The following is a 20,384-nucleotide window of genomic DNA, read 5'->3' on the forward strand; positions in this document are numbered from 1 at the left end:
CAAACGGTCAAACTAGGCAGCGCTGATCAAATATGAATCAATATTCTGTTACTGTAATGCCTGTCAGGTGTAAAATGTTTTCAGAATCATCTTGTAGTGTGCTGTTTAGCTGTAAAATGAGAAAGTTTGGGACCCGGCAGCCATGTTGAGATCAGTTGAGGAAATACCAAGCACCGCCCACCAGCTGGAGCAAACTTTCTCATGTTACAGATCAACAGTACACTACAAGATGTTTCTGAGAACATCTGAGGAGAGAAATTGTCATTACAGTAACAGAATATTGATTCATATTTGATCAGCGCTGACTAGTTTGACCGTTTGATCAGAGTTTGCGAGTGATTGACAGCTGCCTCCAATGAATGAACAGCCAATAGGAACACTCTCTCTCTCTGAAATGACCTGCGATTGGTCAAAGTCTCCCGTCACGGGCTAGATGTTCTAAAGCCTGAAACAGAGCCATGAGGAGGAGCAGAAAGTCTAGTTTTCTCTCAGAACACTTGAATTAAAATATGCTGAAAGGTTATTATGGATTTTTGCCCAATGATGTCAAAACCATTGTGCCTACTGCCGCTTTAAATGTTTTGTCGATTGACTTATCGACTAATCTTTTCAGGTCTAGATTTATTTGTCGTGGTTAGTGGCCATCATCTCTTTGAATAAATTTGCCCCTATGTTTGGCTTTAGACACGTTGGCACTCTGGAGCAAAGTGTCCATCATGAGTATTGCTCAGTCTGTAATACTGTAATACAGAAATGCCCAAGATTTCCAGCTCCTCAAATGTGAACATTTGCTGCTTTTCTCAGCATTAATTGAATATCAGTTAATTGAATTCAGGCCCAGTATTGAATGTAGGTCACCGGCGGTTTTGCAGCGCTCAGAGCCCAATACACAATCACTGGAGTTATGTAGTAAATGGAAGAAATACACTTGAAAGTGTAAAAATCAGCTTCAGGTTGCGTTGCTCGTGCATATTGTTGCGAGTGAAACGCGAGCTGTTGCGTGGCATGTGTAGACCGCTGGATGGTTTGAAATAGAAGTGTATCTGTTGTGTCAGACGCACGTTAGACAAACTGAAAAACCCGGCTGAAACATTTTCTCTGTAGATGGCATAAAACACCCAACACAAACACCGGTGACAGTATGATCTATCTGACGGTGTTTCATGTTATTTTTAGCTGCAATTACGTGTCACGTATTGTGTCGAACTGTGAAGTGAGTGTATTTTTAGTTCCACTGTTATTAGGTAAGGCCTTGTGATGTCAGGAAAAGAGAGGAGGGGAGAGGCTGGCGGCACTCTTCCCGCTGTTGAATTATTGAGGTGCGAGGCTGCTCTGCTCTCACTGTCCATGGACCAAAGCTGAGGAGTGGACCCTCAGACTCCTCTTCCTCTCTTCATGCGTCTCCCTCAGCCACATTCCCTTCCTTTCTCTTTCTCGGTACCTCTTCCTCCCTCTTTAGTCAACTCCTCTCCCCTTTCTGCACGGCTGCCACATCGCAGGCCATGCAGGCAGACGGTGTGTGTGTGTGTGTGTGTGTGTGTGTGTGTGTGTGTGTGTGTGTGTGTGTGTGTGTGTGTGTGCGTGCGTGCGTGCGTGCGTGCGTGCGTGCGTGCGTGCGTGCGTGCGTGCGTGCGTGCGTGCGTGCGTGCGTGCGTGCGTGCGTGCGTGCGTGCGTGCGTGCGTGCGTGCGTGCGTGCGTGCGTGCGTGCGTGCGTGCGTGCGTGCGTGCAAGCTTTTGCTGGGCTTCTAGTGCACCCGCTGGAGGCTGATTGGAGCAGGGCAGATAAACGTAGCAACGCAACGTGGTGAATGTTTCATAGGACCAACTATGAATATTTGATGAGAGGGAGAGAGTCATATATGGAAAGAGAAAGATGTAGATATGGAAAGAGAGAGAGACGGTCAGGGTTATATGTTCCAAAGCACCGTAACACTTGAATGGTGTTAGTCTTCCCACAGCATGCAAACCTTCCTCTTTTCTTATCAAGGCTGTGAAACAACGCTTAGTGTGCATGCGTGCGTGTGTGTCCTGAGGTTCAGTGTGTTTTTCCAGGACTCTCCTCCTGTTATATTCATCTTGCCTTCTTTCTCTCTCTTATCTGCTCATCATGCCTGTCCGAAGCATATGGCATCATGTGGGAGCCAACTTGAATACAAATTTAATTTAATTAGCACTGGACAAGGATGCTGATTGTTACTTTAGAGGGGATTCATTTGTCACTAGAAAGTGAATCTAGACTGCAACGAAACAATATGAAATGTAGTAATAGTTAAGGGCCTTTACACACACTTACCTTCCACAATAAAGCCCTAAACATAATATTTGCAGTCAAGTAATTTTGCATTTCCGTGTCATCTATTTGTCATGTCTTGGGTGTGTAAACACCTTAAGGCTGCAACTAATGATTGCATTCATTTTTTTATTCTGTTGATTATTTTGTTGCTTGGTCGATAAAATGTCCGACAATAATAATAATAAAACAAATACAGTTTCCCAAAGACCAAGTTGACATTAACATTTCTTGTTCTGTCTGACGTCTCTTCAACTTTGCATCGAAGTCGGTGACAGCGCCCAGGGAGTGGCAGACCAGGGTGGTGGTTCCCCTGTTCAAAAAGGGGTACCAGAGAGTGTGTGCCAATTACAGGGGTATCACACTACTCAGCCTCCCTGGTAAAGTCTACTCCAAGGTGCTGGAAAGGAGGGTTCGGCCGATAGTCGAACCTCGGATCGAAGAGGAACAATGCGGATTCCGTCCTGGCCGTGGAACAACGGACCAGCTCTTCACTCTACCAAGGATCCTGGAGGGGACCTGGGAGTATGCCTATCCAGTCTACATGTGTTTTGTGGACTTGGAGAAGGCGTATGACCGGGTCCCCTGAGAGATACTGTGGGGTGTGCTGCGGGAGTATGGGGTGAGGGGGGCAATTCTTAGGGCCATCCAATCTCTGTATGCCCAAAGCGAGAGCTGTGTTCGGGTTCTCGGCAGTAAGTCAGACTCGTTTCCGGTGGAGGTTGGCCTCCGTCAGGGCTGCGCTTTGTCACCAATCCTGTTGGTGATATTCATGGACAGGATATTGAGGCGAAGTCAGGGGGAGGAAGGTTTGCAGTCCGGTGTGCTGAAGATCTCATCGCTGCTTTTTGCAGATGACGTGGTGCTGTTGGCATCATCAGTCTGTGACCTCCAGCACTCATTGGATCGGCTGGGATGAGGATCAGTACCTCTAAATCCGAGGCCATGGTTCTCAGCAGGAAGCCGATGGATTGACTACTCCGGGTAGGGAATGAGTCCTTACCCAAGTGAAGGAGTTCAAGTACCTCGGGGTCTTGTTTCGCGAGTGAGGGGACTATGGAACATGCGATTGGTCGGAGAATCGGAGCAGTGGGGGGGGGGGGCAGTATTGCATTCACTTTACTGCACCGTTGTGACAAAAAGAGAGCTGAGCTGGAAGGCAAAGCTCTCGATCTACCGGTCAATCTTCGTTCCTACTCTCACTTATGGTCATGAGGGCTGGGTCATGACCCAAAGAACTAAATCGTACAAGCTGCCGAAATGGGTTTCCTCAGGAGGGTGGCTGGCGTCTCCCTTAGAGATAGGGTGAGAAGCTCAGTCATTCCGTGAGGGACTCGGAGTAGAGCCTCTACTCCTTTGCTTTGAAAGGAGCCAGCTGAGGTGGTTCGGGCATCTGTAAGGATGCCCCCCTGGGCGCCCCCCTGGGCGCCTCCTTAGGAAGGTGTTCCAGGCACGACCAGCTGGGAGGAGACCACGGGGAAGACCCAGGACTAGATGGAGAGATTATATCTCCACACTGGCCTGGGAACGCCTCGGGATCCCCCAGTCAGAGCTGGTTAATGTTGCCCCGGCGACCCGACCCCGGATAAGAGGTCGAAGATGAAGTGAAGTGAAGTTCTGTCTGACCAAACCCCCAATATACTATATAAATATATGTATGACGAAGACAACCAGAAAATGTTCATATTTGAGGAGATTGGATCAGTGAATGAGGATTTTTGCTTAAAAATGACTTGAACTATTAGTTTATTATAAATAAAATAGTTTCAGTTTAATTTCCTGTCATTTAAGCTTTTAAGAAATAGTAAAGAAACAACAATCAACATCAATCCAAACCCCCTATGTTATTCCATTTACAGTGACTAAAAACAGATCAAGTCCTCACATATGAAGAGATGTTGATAAATGACTAATGATTAATTTTCTGTGTTGTTGATAGTCTGCTGTATCCTTGTTGTTGGATTCAGACCAGTCCTGTTCTGTTGTGCATTTGATTTTTGTTTAGTGTACAAAAAGAGACAATAAGAAATAGAGGTGTAAGAAAATATTGATGCACATGAGTATCGTGATATGTTTTGGCAATATCGATTCTCAAAAACACTGTATTGATTTTTAATTAACCTTTAAAAATCCCGGCCGCTATTCTGTCTTTCGGAGGTTGTAGCGGGGTCAGTTTTAAAGCTAGAGTGAAGACTGGCATCTCTGGTACCAACCATGTCATACTTGCAGGTCGCAAAGGAGGCTAAATAACACTCCAAAGTTACACTATATTTTTAGTGAAAAAACTAGAATGGCCAATATCAAGGGGTCCCTTGACCTCTGACCTCAAGTTATATGAATGAAAATGGGTTTTATGGGTACCCATGAGGTCTCCCACTTTCTGCTAATTCCATGCAGTTATTTGCATGCAGTATTAATGTGTTATTTTCTCCTATTCTAAAATGGTGTATTTGAATATTTTTGCGTACTGGGGTTCAGAAACAGTCTTGAATTCCATAAATTTGGTATCGATGTAAAACTGAGACTTGTGGATCCAATGAGTTCAATTGTATTCATCTGTGATGATGTTTGTCCCCATGGTAGCCATTTCACATAGTGACTATTTATACATATGGCGGTGTGTTCTTTATACTATGACAGTTTTCCTAAAATTAGATTTTAAAAAAATCGCAATATATCGCCTTGCTTACAGTATCACAATATATGGTAATATATTGACTTGTTGCTGATGTTTCATGTTAAGTATAGTATCACCAGATTCTTGCCAAAACACAGCCCTAAGATACATCAGATCTCTAGCCAGAATCCAACCAGGGATATTGAAGTTAGGTGGAATGCATCTCACACCACTTGTCCACATCACGTTGTACATTTCTGTGCTCTATATCCAGTATCTTAAACAATTAGTTGATTCATTGATTAGTCAATAAACAGAAGATTATGGGCGGCTGTGGCTCAGGCTGTGGTAGAGCAGGTTGTCCATCAATCGGAAGGTCGGTGGTTCGATCCCCGGCTGCTCCGGGTCACATGTCGATGTGTCCTTGAGCAAGACACTTAACCCCAAATTACTCCTGAAGGCATAGCCATCGGTGTGTGAATGAGTATTTAGATTAGATCCTGATGGGCAAAGTTGGCACCTTAGCAGTCTCTGCCATCAGTGTATGAATGTGTGTGTGAATGATGACATGTAGTGTAAAGAGCTTTGAGTGGTCTGAGGACTAGAAAAGCGCTGTATAAATGCAAGTCCATTTACCATTATTCAGCAACTACTTTGATAACCAATTTATCGTTTTAGTAACTTTCAAGCAAAAATTGACAAACATTCTCTTAATTTTAGTCTCAAATGTGAGGAATTGCATTTTTTTTTTTAGTCATACACTAATAAACTGAATGTCTGAATAAAATAAGGTATATGAAGATTAGGGATGCTCATTTTTAAATATTTCTTAACCGATAACCGACCCTAGTTAACCGATTATTAACCGTTAACCAACCGGATTTGTGCCTCTCATGCAGCGGTGTAGCAGCTGCAGGAGCACAACAGATATTGGTTGACGGGAGTCTCCAGTTCAGCGTCCGGGAGCGTTAACTTAGCAGCTACGATGCTGCGTGTAGTGTCGCGGACATGCAGCCACTTTCCCAGTAAAAGTCTCCACCGCACATTTAGTTTAGTTTAGCAGGTTGTCAGCTGTGTGTCTGCCCGGCGTAACTTTAGTGAGTGTTTAACAAACAGTGTGTATTTGTGCTACGTTAGCAGCTCTAGCATTGCCGGAGGCTTCGTGCTCGCCGCCGCACACGTAGTCTGAGTAACTTTAGTGAGTTTCCAACAGACTGTGTGTGTGTGTTGGTGGTGAGTGTGAGGTTGTTGGTGGTGTTCTAGTTGTGATCGTAGGTGTAGCAGTGTGTGGACAGTTTATTTGTTGGTGAATAAATGCTATGAAACTACAACTCCTCCACTCCGCTCAAGCGAGCCAGAGACCGGAGCCAACTTCCTGTATCCTGCAACTCCAGCTCCGTCTCTTAAGGTGGGCTGTTAAGGTGGACCAGCTTTTCTCCTTAAAGTGACAAGCCGCTCCTCTGAGCCGCTCAGCGTATGAGTTCATTATTAACATTTCTTTTAAACCGTTTTAACCGATAGCGTTAATCTGTTAAAATGCTTAATGTCGGTTAACGGTTAAACGGTTAATTATGGACATCCCTAATGAAGATGCTTGGGCTCTGGGGAATCATAATACACATTTCTCACTATTGTTCTATAAACAAAACAACTAATTGATTAAATGAGTAAATGATTGGGAGATTAATTGAAATTATAAATAATTGTTAGTTGCAGCCTGACTGTGTCTGTGTTCATCATTCCATGGAAGCTAGTAGAGAGTTGTTTCAGAGGGAGGACTGCCTGCCAACACTTCATTGGATTACATTACATTAGAGGATCTCAGGTGTGTGTGCATGCGTGTCCATCTGTGTGTGTGTGTGCGTGGGCTTCCCTGTCAGTAGCTGTCACATCAGTGTGTGTGAGTCAAGCAAGGAGGTTTGTGCGTCCCTCTTCTGACAGTGGCAGCAGATTCGTTCATGTGTGGAGCTTGAAGAATGTCCTTGACTGAAAGACGTTACACAGACTGGAGTGTGCAGATGCTCATGCTTTTACTTCTATTGTATTCTGGCTCCAACTCCTCTAACAAACCTTTATGTGAGCAAGAACCTTGCTTGTTTTCGTGGCAACTATAAAGTGAAGCTTCTTGAGGAGGTATAGCACCAGAGGTGTACTGTGTGTGTTTCTGTTGGTGTAGAAGGTCACACACATCAAACTCCTATTGAGTTGTGAGATGGTGCAGTTTTTACACTTTACACAGAGACCACGGTGGCAAAGGCTGGAAAACATGCGTGCATGAGTGGCTTACATAGTTTGTGCACACACCTTTAAGGCCCTGACCAACATGTTTTCACTCCCAACTCTACCGCCATTTGGTAAGTACCCCTTGACATTGGAAACTGATGCACAGAGGTACCCTTTAGAAAACAGACAAACACAAGACTGGAGACCAGAGGCCTGTATACGAAGCCAGTTCAACATCCCCAGGGTATCCTCTCGTTATCTGGCTTCACTAACCCTAACAACCGAGATCACGCTAAACGGTCCTATGAAGCTGGTTATCAACTCGGTAAGTTGACCCAGGGTTTCTCAGTCTGGCTGTGAGCGCGTTCACTATGAACGGGGGCGGTGTTTGCAGAATCTGACCAATCACAGACATGGACAAGTCTACAGACCGCAGACAGACAGGCAGAGCGGCACATTTTACAAAGGAAGAGTAAACTATATTAGACAAATAGAAAGAAGTTAAACACTTAATCAGGCTAAAAGTAACACTTGAACCTTCCAAATGCAGGAAGAACAGCTGGCAGAAGAAAAAACTCCCGATGTGTGAATGTGTAAATTAACAGACTTATTAATTTAACGGAACACTCAAAAGTCAGATATAGTCGTCTAGATATAAATATCTTTTTAGATGTGGTATAGATGGATGGATGTGATTGCAGATGTTTATTTTGAAAGGACACTATGCATGTAACAAGCATATATTGACACGCCGACCTGGGTCCATCCAAAAGCAACGCAAGTGGGGTACCCCGGTGCATCAGTGGCCGTGGGTGAGAGAAATCACTCTGATTGGCTGTTCAGCTTAAACAAATCTGTGCACGAGACAAAAAATGGAAGTGAGGAAAGCAAGCCAAAGAGTAAAGTCAAGAGGAAAAACACAGAAGGCTCTTCTCATGTTTCATCTTCATCTCAACTGATCATTCCAACACACGGATATTTTCACTACGACATGGCCACCTGGAAGCTCAGTGGTGAGCGACAGCGGTGTGAAAATGGTCGGCAAACGCTGCTTTGTTTCATGTACGTATCATTAATGGCCTGTATTAGGGCTGGGGGATATGACGATATGTATCGTCAAACAATATAAAATGCCTGTCGTTTATATCTTTCCTGTATCGTTTCTATCGTGACGTCGAAAAACCAGCAACCGAGCTGCGTTAGCAGAGCAGAGCGGGAGCAATCAGCTGTTCTGACTGGAGAGGGCACAACATGCGGAAACGTGCTCAGACTCAGCCCAACCAAAACAAGAAGAGCTGGTAAGAAAGTCAGACACGGCGCAAAATCGATATCAGAAGGGGAGGAGAATGTCACGTGAAATCCACGGCCAATGGCAGGTTTCTACCTACAGTGTACGTCCGGTGAGTCAAACTAGCACTGCAGTAACCACAGTAAACAATGCTGCTGCATGTGTAATATATTAGGGAGAAACATGCCATGACCAGATCAGTAAAGGTTATTATTATCAAAAAACTCGATGAAAAGTGAGTTTCTGCTCAACTGATGTCACTTGAGTCATCGTCGGTTGGATCAGATGACTACAAGTTTGATAGTAAGAAAAATGTGTGGAGGTGTGGAGAAAGAAGTAGCCCCCACCTACTCTACTTGAGGCTAGCAGCGCGAGACTACATTAGCTGCTATTAGCATAACGCACCTGAATCTCCGACCTAATTGCCAGAGAGTGTCACAGAGTGTCCCACACCAACATACATGGACGTGCTGAGGAGAGATGCTGGACAGTGCTGGAGAGCTAGCCAGATGTATGGTGGACTGAGACAGCTGGAAGCTCGCTTGAAATCCCGTCTGGGGACGACCCAATGACATCAATTCTGATAGTTTGTATTATCACTCTTTTACATCCACTACTATTGGTTTAGTGTTATTAGTCCTACTTGTATTAGTTATTACAACTGCTGGGCTATTATTGAGGCTGCTTCTCTCTATCTATCTATCTATCTATCTATCCCCTCATCCGGTCTCGGCAGATGGCCGCCCGCCCTGCGCCGGTTCTGCTCCAGGTTTCTTCCCAGTAATCGAGGAGTTGTTCCTGGCCACAGCGCGCTTGGTGGATCTTGTTGGGTCTCTAAACTATGGTGTACGGTCTAAGACCTGCTCTATATATAAAGCGTCTTGAGATAACTTCTGTTGTGATTTAACGCTATATAAAAATAAATTTAATTGAATTGAATTGAATGTAGCCGCCAGGTTGTGACAAGGAAGAATGCGTGTAATAAAGGAGACAATATCTCTGGTTCTGCCACATCGATTTTGATCCTTTCTTTTTTAAAAGTTCATCATGAGTCAATATTATAGGAGTGGAAAGCTAAATCAGAGGACTATATTCGGGCTCCCGAAGCCCATTGGGAAGTGCCACTGTCCGCAGGGTTCTACTTAAAAAACTCCTTACAACAATCGTAATCAAAACAATGTTGTAATAGTCCCTTTTATTATGCCGGCCTCCCAAAGTACAAGCAGTGCCAATACTTACAAAAGGTCAGTGACGGAGCTACTCCGTCACAGCCACTAAATACAATCAAACTTTAAAAACGGGTCACAAGTATGTAGTTGCCTTTTCAAAAAAGCTCAAGTAATTCCCTAAAACAGCTGGTCCTTGTATCTTGGCAAATGGTACTCAAACCAACTCAGTAAGTTGTGTATTTGTTGGGGACTATTTTCAGCTGTGCATTAATACACATTTGGTGCTCCTTGTTTTTGACCCACCATAAGCCTTCCTGAGAAGCCCTTTGAGTAGTGGGAACAACTGAGAAACTTGAACAATATTTCAGGTCTTGTACAGAGTGGAGGTTTTGAATACTTCAGCCAGTTATGGTTGCCTTAATGTTTCATTTGTTTGGTACTGTCAAAGCATACTTAATTGTTATGAGCTACTAACACTGCTGTTTCTGCCTGATTTCACTTCTTTCACTCCTTTCTGAAGTTGGTTATTATTTATCCAGACAACAGACGCTCTGTCTACAACATGTCACTTTGCATATCTGATCATTTTATTGGTGTATGCTTTTGACGGTTATATAATAATAGAACCAGAACCCAGGAAACCACACTGTCATCCCCCTTTGGCTCTAAATGCAAAGAAACACACATATGCAAACATATGCACACACAACATGGTAATCTCAGTCAATATTTGTTCACCTTTTGTCATCATTATCTCCATTTACATTAAGCTTTCTTACACAAGGCCAATATTTTCCCAAGAGAGAATGTTTGACCAGCAAAACACAGTTTATTTGTTCTCTTTGCTGTCAGTAATGTCTGTCAGTTGTTTCACCTTGACATTTGACAGCTGCCTGCATGCTCTTAGCCAAGTTAAAATCATTTGATAATCCCTGCTGAAAGCTGTCTCTGCAGCTCTAACTACAGTTTGTAGTATCCAATAAATGTGTTTCAATGGAGTCAAGTGTGCGGCTACATGATTTGGTTGAAGTGTGTACTCCTGTTGATGGCACACCACCAGCACAGTCGTTTGTTTGTAATCTGCATCCAAGGTTACAATCAAAACAGCCTTTCGTAATAAAAGTCTTCTCCCAGTAATCCTATTAAAGGACTGCTGCCTTGACACACTTCTGTGCCGTTGTGGGGATGCAGGTTTTTGTGAATTGAAGCACAACCTCCACTTGATCACCATGGATAGTAATTACAAAACATGCTTCCACAATAACAGGGGAGTTTGATGTCAGCTCTTTTTCTACCGATCCAGAACTAGAAAGCATTTTAGATTTGAAAAATAGTAACGTGCATCAAATGTTTCTCCTTCATTGGCTAAAAAGTTTGTATGTATTTAATGAATCCAGTACTTTAGCCATAAAATATGAAATATCTTTTTATGTATGTCATTGTAACCCAAACCACGTTCTTTTCCTAAAGCTAACTAAGTAGTTTTAATCATGTTACTTCCGTACGTAAGTTACAGAAGTTCCGGTGTTATTTAATCCTAAACCGCAATCTTTTCCTAAACTTAACTAATTAGCTTTGTTGCCTAAGCCTAACCAAGTCAATCTTTTCCTAAGCCTAACTAGTACTTTTATTTGTAAAGATGGAGCAACAGTTGACGCGTGCATCACGTGTCGCTGGACATTTGTAAGAAAACGCAAGAAAAATACATTGTTGAAAAGTCGTGCTGAGCGTCACAAACAAAAAAAGGGAAATTTATGTCTATGTACACAAATCAAATAGATCAAATGTTGTTGACTCCTCAGAGGAAAGTGTGACAACCTTCAAGTCAAGCCCATACAACATCCCATCCTGTGTGTTAAGGCTGATCTTTGCATATTCAACAAACAGGACTTGTTCCACAAGCTACAAAATAAATATCAAACATGGTGGACGTGTTATAGGAATGGTAGAGCATCCAGGCAACTATCAAATAATGTCATTATTTGCTTTTGAGGAGGATTAACCCATACAGGCTGGACAACCCACTGCTCAGCTGTCAGACATGGGTCTTCAGCTGTCACTCTTTACACAGCATTACTGCTTCCATTCAATATGTGTTGTACTCTGGATGTGTGTTCATGTGTCGCTTCATGTCTTACCAAAAGGTCTGGCAGTCTCAACACACAATGGAGGCTATTATCCCTTCTCTCAGGGAATAACCAAGAGATAAGTCTGTGTGTGTGCGTGTGTGAGTGCGTGCGTGCGTGCGTGCGTGCGTGCATGTTTGAACAACTCTCAGATGTGGTCATTGTCAGGGTTGAAGCATGTCTCCCTGGAACAGCCGCTCATCAGTGATTAGTTATCACTAAGCAAGGATCTAGATCAAGGCTGCAGTGGGGAACCCGGGCAGTGGTATTTATGTGCTGGAATAAAGGTGCTGCTATTTGCCTCAACATCTATTCTTAGTACTAACTTGGGTGTCACAAATGTTTTGAACGTTCCTCCAGCCGATAGCTTGTCTCAACTGCAACATGAGTATGCAGCACTGGAAGCACTTCTGTCATACCTTGATTTATCTGGGTAAAAAGTCGGTATTGAAATATGGCCAGCACAAACAAATGATGGTTGGTTTTTAATAAAAGCCAAGTAAGAAAACATTGAGGGGTGGTGGAAATATCTGTTCTCATCTAGTAACGAACATTCCCACAGCACTAAAGGAGTACTCCTCCGATTTAGGATTGCACTCCTGTAACATTGATGGACTAAAAAAAGGATCAAAATCAATGCAGCAGAACCAGAGATATCATATTTTTATTGCATGTATTGTTCTTCCTCGTCAAAACCTGGCACCTACATTAACCACAATGCAACCTGACTGCAGACAGTTAAGTCTGAGATTTGTGTGTGTTATGCTAGTAGCAGCTAATCTAGCCTCAAGCAGAGATGAGGAGCGGGCTACAGATGTCCGGAAAGTTCACTTCCTTCTCACCAGCCCCAACGGACGCTGCCTCAAGTGACATCACTTGAGGCAATTTATCAGACTTCACTTAGCTCCCTCTGGAGCCACGAAAGGCAGTATACTACTACTTTTTTTGCATATACAGTAGGGATGTCCATTATTAACCGTTAACCGACATAAAGCATTTTAACCGATTTAACGGTCCACCTTAACAGCCCACCTTAAGAGGTGAGCCGGAGTTGCAGGATACAGGAAGTCGGCTCCGGTCTTTCCAGCTCGCTTGAGCGGAGCGGAGGAGTTGTAGTTTCATAGCATTTATTCACTGACAAATAAACTGTAGACACACTGCTACACCTACGTTCACAGCTAGAACACCACCAACCACACACTCTCCGCCAACACACACGGACACTCATTAAAGTTACGTCGTGCTGACAGACTGTATGTGCGGCGGCGAGCAAGAAGCCTCCAGCAATGCTAGAGCTGCTAACGTAGCACAAATACAGGCACTGTCTGTTGGACACTCGCTAAAGTTCCGCCGGCAGACACACAGCTGATAACCTGCTAAACTAAACTAAATGTGTGGTGGAGACTTTTACTGGGAAAGTGGCTGCATGTCCGCGACACTACACGCAGCATCGTAGCTGCAAAGTTAACGCTCCCGGACCGTGAACTGGAGACTCCCGTCAACCAATATCTGTTGTGCTCCTGCAGCTGGTACACCGCTGCATGAGAGGCACAAATCTTGGTCGGTTAACGGTTAATAATCGGTTAACGAGGGTCCGGTTATCGGTTAAGAACATTTTTCAAAATAGCATCCTAATATGCAGCAGTACTCCTCAAGACTTCGATGTGCAAGGTTGGTGGAGTTCCCCTTCAATCCCATCAGCAGTTTCACAATTTTCTTTTCAAACAGAAATGCTGTTTTTAAATACTTTGTTTTCATTGAATGAAAATAGTAATTTTTGGAGGTTTTTTTGATGGCCACAGTCAGTGAAACTCAGTCCTTCCTATAAATGTTTCACATTAAAAGCCTATCTGGAAGGGGGATGAAAGCTATTAATGTAACACTTCTGTTTTCATTGATATTAGCTTACACGAGCTAAATACAGGATTTCTATTGCCTCTCATCGGCTCTTAACATTGCAACAGCGAGCTGGCGGCTCACAGATAATATTGCTGACAGAGCTAGCAGTGTTAATGTGGGGAGGAACCCGAAGGTGAGCAGTGCAGAGCGACGGCCGTGAACTAGCCAGTGGGGCACGCTCACATGCACTAACATGCACTAAAAGCATGCGCAGCCAGCCGGCTATGTCAAAAAAGCGTGAAGAAGCTCAGAGAACAACACACAGAGGTAGAGGGAATTCATTCTCTGTTCAGGTAGTCATTACTCCATATCTTTATATATATCGCAATCGTTGTTTGCTGCTATATTAATGCTCTAGATATTGAATTTAGCACCTTTAAAGCTATGGTTGGTAGTGTTCTTCAAAAGCATTTTTGCTATATGTTTAAATTCTCATTACATCACCACAGCAACCAATAAATCAAATGCCCTGACAAAAAAAAAGAAGACAATCCGTATCTGTGGCTACCGCAGGACTGTAATAAGCCCGTCCAATCATTCCATACGGGCCCAATGAAATGATTGGATGGGCTACTTGCCTGTCTAAATGTGCGGTGGGAGACTTTTACTGGGAAAGTGGCTGCATGTCCGCGACACTACACGCAGCATCGTAGCTGCTAAAAAAATAAAAAAGACAAATCAACAAAACAGAAAAAAGAAAAAAAAAATCGGCAAAGAATAAAACACAGTCAATAGAGGGATCATAAAAACAAGAAACATCTGGAGATAAAATACATTTTAGAAAGCAGAATAAAATGGCCAGAGAGGGATGATAAAAGCCAGCATCATATTAATCATTCGAAAACGCTTTCATATAAAAGAAAGTTTTTAGAATCAGAATCCAGAATGGTGTTTATTGCCAGGTGGAAGAGGTATACACTAGGAATTTTCTTTGGTTTTGTTGGTGCAAGTCAGTTAGAAGTTAGAAGGGACTTAAAAGATGGTAATGAAGTAGCGAGTCCTGATTTCACTAGGCAGAGTGTTCCATAATCAGGGGGGGCCTCTAACCCAAGGCCCGGTCACCTTTGGTCACAAGCCGAGATCTGGGAACATGCAGCAGAGCTGCATCCGCTGATCTCAGGGAACGCCCAGGGGGTCAATAGATTGTTCATGTAATTTGGGAAAGACCGTTTAATGCTTTAAAAGTAATAATTACAATTTTAAAATCATTCTGAACATAACGGGCAGCCAGTGTAAATTGGCGAGCACAGGAGTGATGTGTTCATATTTGTTAGTGCCTGTTAAAATTGGGGCGGCAGTGTTCTGCACCAGTTGGAGTTGGTGAATGGAGATCTGGCTGATACCAACACACAGTGCATTATAGTAGTCTAGGCGGGAAAAAAATAAAAGCATGTATTACCTTATGTGAATCGGAAGGAGATAAAAAAGATCTGAATGAACAGCCATAGGAACGCTCACTCTCTCTGAATTGATATGTGATTGGTCAAAGTCCCCCGTCACAGGCTAGATGTTCTAAAGCCTGAAAACAGAGCCATGAGGAGGTGCAGAAGTCTAGTTTTCTCTCAGAACACTTGAATTACAATATGCTGAAAGGTTATTATGGGATTTTTGCCCAATGATGCCAAAAATATACTGCCTACTGAAGCTTTAAATGGCTTCTTAATTTGGTCAAAGAAAAACTTGATGAACTCTGTATAGTTGTTGATTTAAAGTGGCGACAGGGTCACAGCTCACACTGCTCTAATGCTGAGAAGCTTTCAAATGGACTTAATGACATGTGGCACGGTGAGCTGGCAGAGGAGTCGTGATAAATCTAATTTACCTTTAAGCCTGTGATGTATTTGTTTAGGCCACAGTGTGGTTGAGATAACAAGAAGAAACAGGACCTTTTACTGTAGCATAGAATAAACCACAGCTGGCTGCTGTTTCTATTAGATGCTTTTACTTTTGGGGATGTTGAGTGATGTCAGTGGTTTCACTTCCACTAGTGAAAGTGTCACCAAAGTGAGTGAGAAAGCACAATTTGTCCCCAACATTGCAACATTTCATATTAATTTAACCATGCTTGTTAGTCATTATTTAGCCACAATTCCATCACTGTAACTTAGTGATGTTACGTGCTGTGCCGAGGTCTCGGAGCATGTGTCGAATAATCCAGGAAGTTCTCTGTAAAGCTCGATCGATGCTTGTAATCGTTTCAGACAAATGACGGCATTGAAGACGCCCAAAGCCCAAATACAGTTGAGAACTTATTATTCCTGATAAAAAATAATTATGTCTCCCAAATCTATCATTTTCTTTAGTTACACAAGCACATTCACTGTCCTATGCCCGGTTAACCACTGCCACACATCTGGAATATATCTGCCTGTTTTACACTATTTGACCGACAGGTGGTTTCATGTGCATATGACGCCCAGATGAAGCCTCATGAGATGAACCTTTTTGCGAACCAGTTTGCTGGAGAGCTTCAGTGCTTCATGAAGCTTCATCTCACCATCACTACGGTAACTTGTAGACACATTGCTATATCCCAGGTTTGTTTGTGTTTGACAGGAAGTTGGTTACAGAGCAGTTACAGTATACAACTTTTGGTTAAAATAAAACACTGAAGCAGCATTGTTAAGTTACTCAGTTCATTTCTTTCTCTCATACTCACCTGTGTTGCATAGATAAAAGGGGGAGGCACCCAGCTTCCTGCTTTTATACACTGAGTGACATCATCAGTGATGTCACCGGAGCAGACCAAGTGAGGGGGGGAGGTTCATTTGGGAAATGTAATTTTGTGATGTATTATCAGATTAACTATGATGACAAAGGTATGTGATGTATGGATGTGTGAAGAGTCTTTTACTACTAATTTTAGTGAGAAGTACCCACTCAAATTAGTTAACACTTCTCAGAGAAGGGTCTTGGGTTTCCTTTTTACTCTTCATCATTGAAAGACTGTAGCTGCATCCCAAAGCTCTTAATTGCATCCCTGTTTCCCTCACTTGCATCTTTTCCTTGCGTCTCAGTCCCTCCCACCCAGGGAAGCATGGAGAGACGCAAGGAAACACATGTGAGGAGAGAGGAAACGAGGAAAGCCGTTTTAGAGCAGCAATGGAACGTCGTTTCCTCTGAAGCGTCACGTGAAGCGGCGTCTGTTTCTGATGACAGCAGCAACTGATCACAGCTGGATCAGCTGTCAGTCAGCTTTAACAGCTGTTTATGTCTGAACTGGTACTAGTACTAATGAAGACAAGTGCAAGCTGCAGTCTGTATTTCTACTGTGGACTGAGTCCTGCTTAGAGGAACCAAGAACCATCTCTACTGGCACAATATCTTTATATTATTTATTCATTATTAGCGTCTGTAGTTAATGATATTCTGATTGTGAGTTCATTATTAATAACTCAGAATATGACTATGGTGTTTTTTGAACACTGAACATTATTTATTAGGCTAAAGGGAAATGTAAATGATGTAACTCATATCAAACAGACGTTCAGAATATCAGCCTCATGTGACTGAATGGAAATGAGGATAAATGATGTAAAAGGTGTTTGTTGCTGACAGACAGACTCTCCTTCTTTTTCTGACTTTAATAGTATGATTAATAACTCTCTCAGTAACAGGCTGCTTCACTGGCGGTGTGTGAAGGAGAGATACTGCAGGTCCTTCTGCTGCTGTTCACACCTACAGTTAACACAGATTATAACTAGATGGTGAATCAGAAGACAACTAAAATGTAAAACGTTTAATCTGTGATCTGTTTTTACTACTCCGGTATGAAACTCCAGTGATGTTGAGAGGTAAGTTATCAGATCAGTCCGGTCGGGCAGCAGCGTCCATCAGTAACTGATATCCAATAAGGGGGCGTGTCCGTCAGTAAAAGATTTCCGTGGAGGATACTCTCGTAGTATCCCACGCTCCTCGCTCCTCCAGCAAGCCTCCTCCATCCTCCATCCTCCATCCTCGATGCACAAATAAGAGCTTTGGAACCGGTCTTCTAGATGGCGCAACCACAACTTCCGGTTCAAGCGAGGAGCGAGGAAATGAAATTAAGAGCTTGGCATGCACCCTATATAAGCAGTGGCTTTTGGGCTGGTACAGGGGTAGGATCTCTGCGTGTAGATGTGTGGCACATTTGGTTCCTCTAAAGTTATTTGTCCTAGTTGAGTTGTAATTAGTTAAGGCCAAATCACTTTATTGTTTTGTTTTTTGTTAGTATATATTCTGATATTCTGTTACACGTGTAACGGGTGGCACTGTAAATAAAAAACGCCATTTTTGAAAAGTGGACAATGTTCTCTAGTCTGCCTCCTACTCTTTAGGCCACTTTGGTCAGACTTCCTAACAGAAAGCACTGTCAAACTTCTACATGCAGGTCAGCGTCCTGCTTTTCCTCATCCATAAAAGAACAATTAGACAGTAAATACATCAGTTGGGGTCACTAGACAAAAAAAACGAGATGATGATGCACGACTAATGCACAGGGTTTTCTCAGCTTAGACTTAATGAAAAATGAAGGTTAAAAGGGATTCTACACAATACAGAATACTTTTTTACATCAAATATGTTCCCTCTTTGGTGTGGGAGTGTTGGTCTGTTGATCCAACAGTTTGCTCCAGAATTAAATGTCTTCTATTGGGTAGGGCTGGGACGATACACCCATCTACCGATTCCATACCACCCTACTTGAGTGCCAATTCAATATGTATGCGATTTTTAAAATATTGCGATTCACAAGTATTGGGATTTACTATTACAATTTATAATGATTTTTATCTTTTTGTAACACTGGACCTTGGGAAAATGTTGAATTATACACTTTTACTTTGGAAAATATGTGAAATGAATACATTAAAATGTTTGATTTTCAGCATGTACTGTATGTAGTAAATTACCCCTTTTCATCACGATACCTTCCTCCTATTGGAGAGGGTTACTGTTACTGCTGCCTTCTTCACATGTTGTTAAACTCCCCCAGCTTCTGGGATCATAAAGAAGAGTCCATACCCTCTTCTGCTATCTCCCCACAGGAGGGAAGTTAAAGGAAGTGGAAGCTGTAAGTGTATTCATCATCCTATTGGTCAGAATGAACCTTCTAGCTGAACACTGTAAGGGGTCCTGGCAGGGGGACACAGACTCTTTTCACAAAGCTGCACAGCAACCTGATGTTATTGATCTCTCTCAACGGGTCGACTAAGGTCCATTAAGCTTCATTATGGCTCAACTTAACACAGGAACCCAGTGAGCCACACACACACTGACTGTTTAGCATGCAGACCATAATGCAGAACAGAGAACATTATGGTGAACAGCAGAGAAGGATACACAGTGTGTTGAGCAACTGATACCTTTCAGGCCCCAACACACACAAACACACGTACAGACTCCAGCACTATCGTTTTTCATCCTACATTTGAGAAGAGAAAAGATGTAAGATGTTTGACTGAGAAAGTCCTGCTCTTATAATCCAGGAGTTTAAACTTGAGCTACTGCACATTTCAAAATGTAAACACGCAACTTGTGTTCAGAGATCTATTTGAAGCGACTGGGAGCAGTCACGGTGTCACAACAATTTAAACTAGAATGACAATATTTTTTAGAACGATTTGCAGTGGGAATAAAGTAAATTTTCCACAGCTGTGCAAAGCTGTTTAAAGGGAAGGTCAGGACAGCCTCATTAAAAGTAATGAAAAGATGTTGATTCTTCCATCACTGTGTGCTATAAACCCAAATCATCAGGAAAAGGAGGGGGAAGCAAGTTCCTGTAAACCCCACCAGTATGTAGCCAGGTGGGAAAATGCTGCAGTTGTTATTGGTGCCGGGAGGTAGCGCTGCCTCTTATGGCCCAGACACACCAAGCCCACATCAGAGAATTAGCGGTGATGAAGGCAGACTACTGCGTCGTCTCACGTCGCCTTCATCGCCTTCGTCTTGGCCAAAAAGTTGTATTTGAACACACCACAAAGACTACAAGCCGACGGCCAGTTAGCACGTACGTTCTGCGCCCTGTGTGAGAGGAAATAACTCTCCACACCAGCAGACGGCGGTTGTCTGTGTTCGTCATTCAAAAAGGGAAACAGGAAGATGGAGGACTGTGGATATACAAGCCGTTGTTATGATACGTACATGAAACAAAGCGGCATCCTTTTCACCGACCATTTCACACCACTCTCACTCAACCACTGAGCTTCATTCCAGGTGGCCATGTTGTAGTGAAAATATCCGTGTGTTGGACGATCAGATGAGATGAAGATGAGAAGAGCCTTCTTTGTTTTTCCTTTTGACTTTACTCATTGGCTTCCTCACGTCCGGTTCTCTTTTCGTGCACTGACGTCGTTTAAGCTGAAGAGCCAATCAGAGTGATTTCTCTCACCGATGAGCTCCGCCGCGATTCAACGTGATGAATCTGCCGGAAAACCACCCAATTCGACTGTTATCAGGCCATTAAATATCAGTCGCTATAAGCACCATAGATGTGGGTCATTAGGGGCCTACTACACCTACTACGTTGTGTAAGTGAAACTTAAAAGCAACACGTTCTAACATGTTGTAAAAACTGAATGAAACGTCACGTTTTGAACCCAAACAAAAATGTTTCCCTTAGATTTAGGCAATAAAACTACAACTTCTTAGGTTTAGGCATAACAACTACAACTTCTTTAGGTTTAGGCAATAAAACTGCAACCTCTTTAGGTTTAGGCAATAAAACTACAACTTCTTTAGGTTTAGGCATAACAACTACAACTTCTTTAGGTTTAGGCAATAAAACTGCAACCT

At 43.0% G+C, this 20,384-nt stretch overlaps 1 protein-coding gene and 1 long non-coding RNA gene across 22 annotated transcripts in view; one reads left to right on the forward strand and one right to left on the reverse strand.

The window, feature by feature from the left end:
- The window catches only part of camk2g2 (calcium/calmodulin-dependent protein kinase (CaM kinase) II gamma 2), a 159,388-nt gene that overhangs the window by 20,220 nt on the left and 118,784 nt on the right, over positions 1-20,384 (forward strand). The window lies entirely within an intron of this gene.
- Positions 4,745-14,241, reverse strand: LOC119495233. The gene is made up of 3 exons (XR_005208405.1): positions 13,988-14,241; positions 12,931-12,937; positions 4,745-4,758 (listed from the first exon to the last, which is right to left on the reverse strand). It is a non-coding gene; the product is annotated as an uncharacterized LOC119495233 (long non-coding RNA).

Source organism: Sebastes umbrosus, chromosome 10, assembly GCF_015220745.1.
Source record: "Sebastes umbrosus isolate fSebUmb1 chromosome 10, fSebUmb1.pri, whole genome shotgun sequence".
In the NCBI taxonomy this organism is placed as follows: Eukaryota; Metazoa; Chordata; class Actinopteri; order Perciformes; family Sebastidae; genus Sebastes; species Sebastes umbrosus.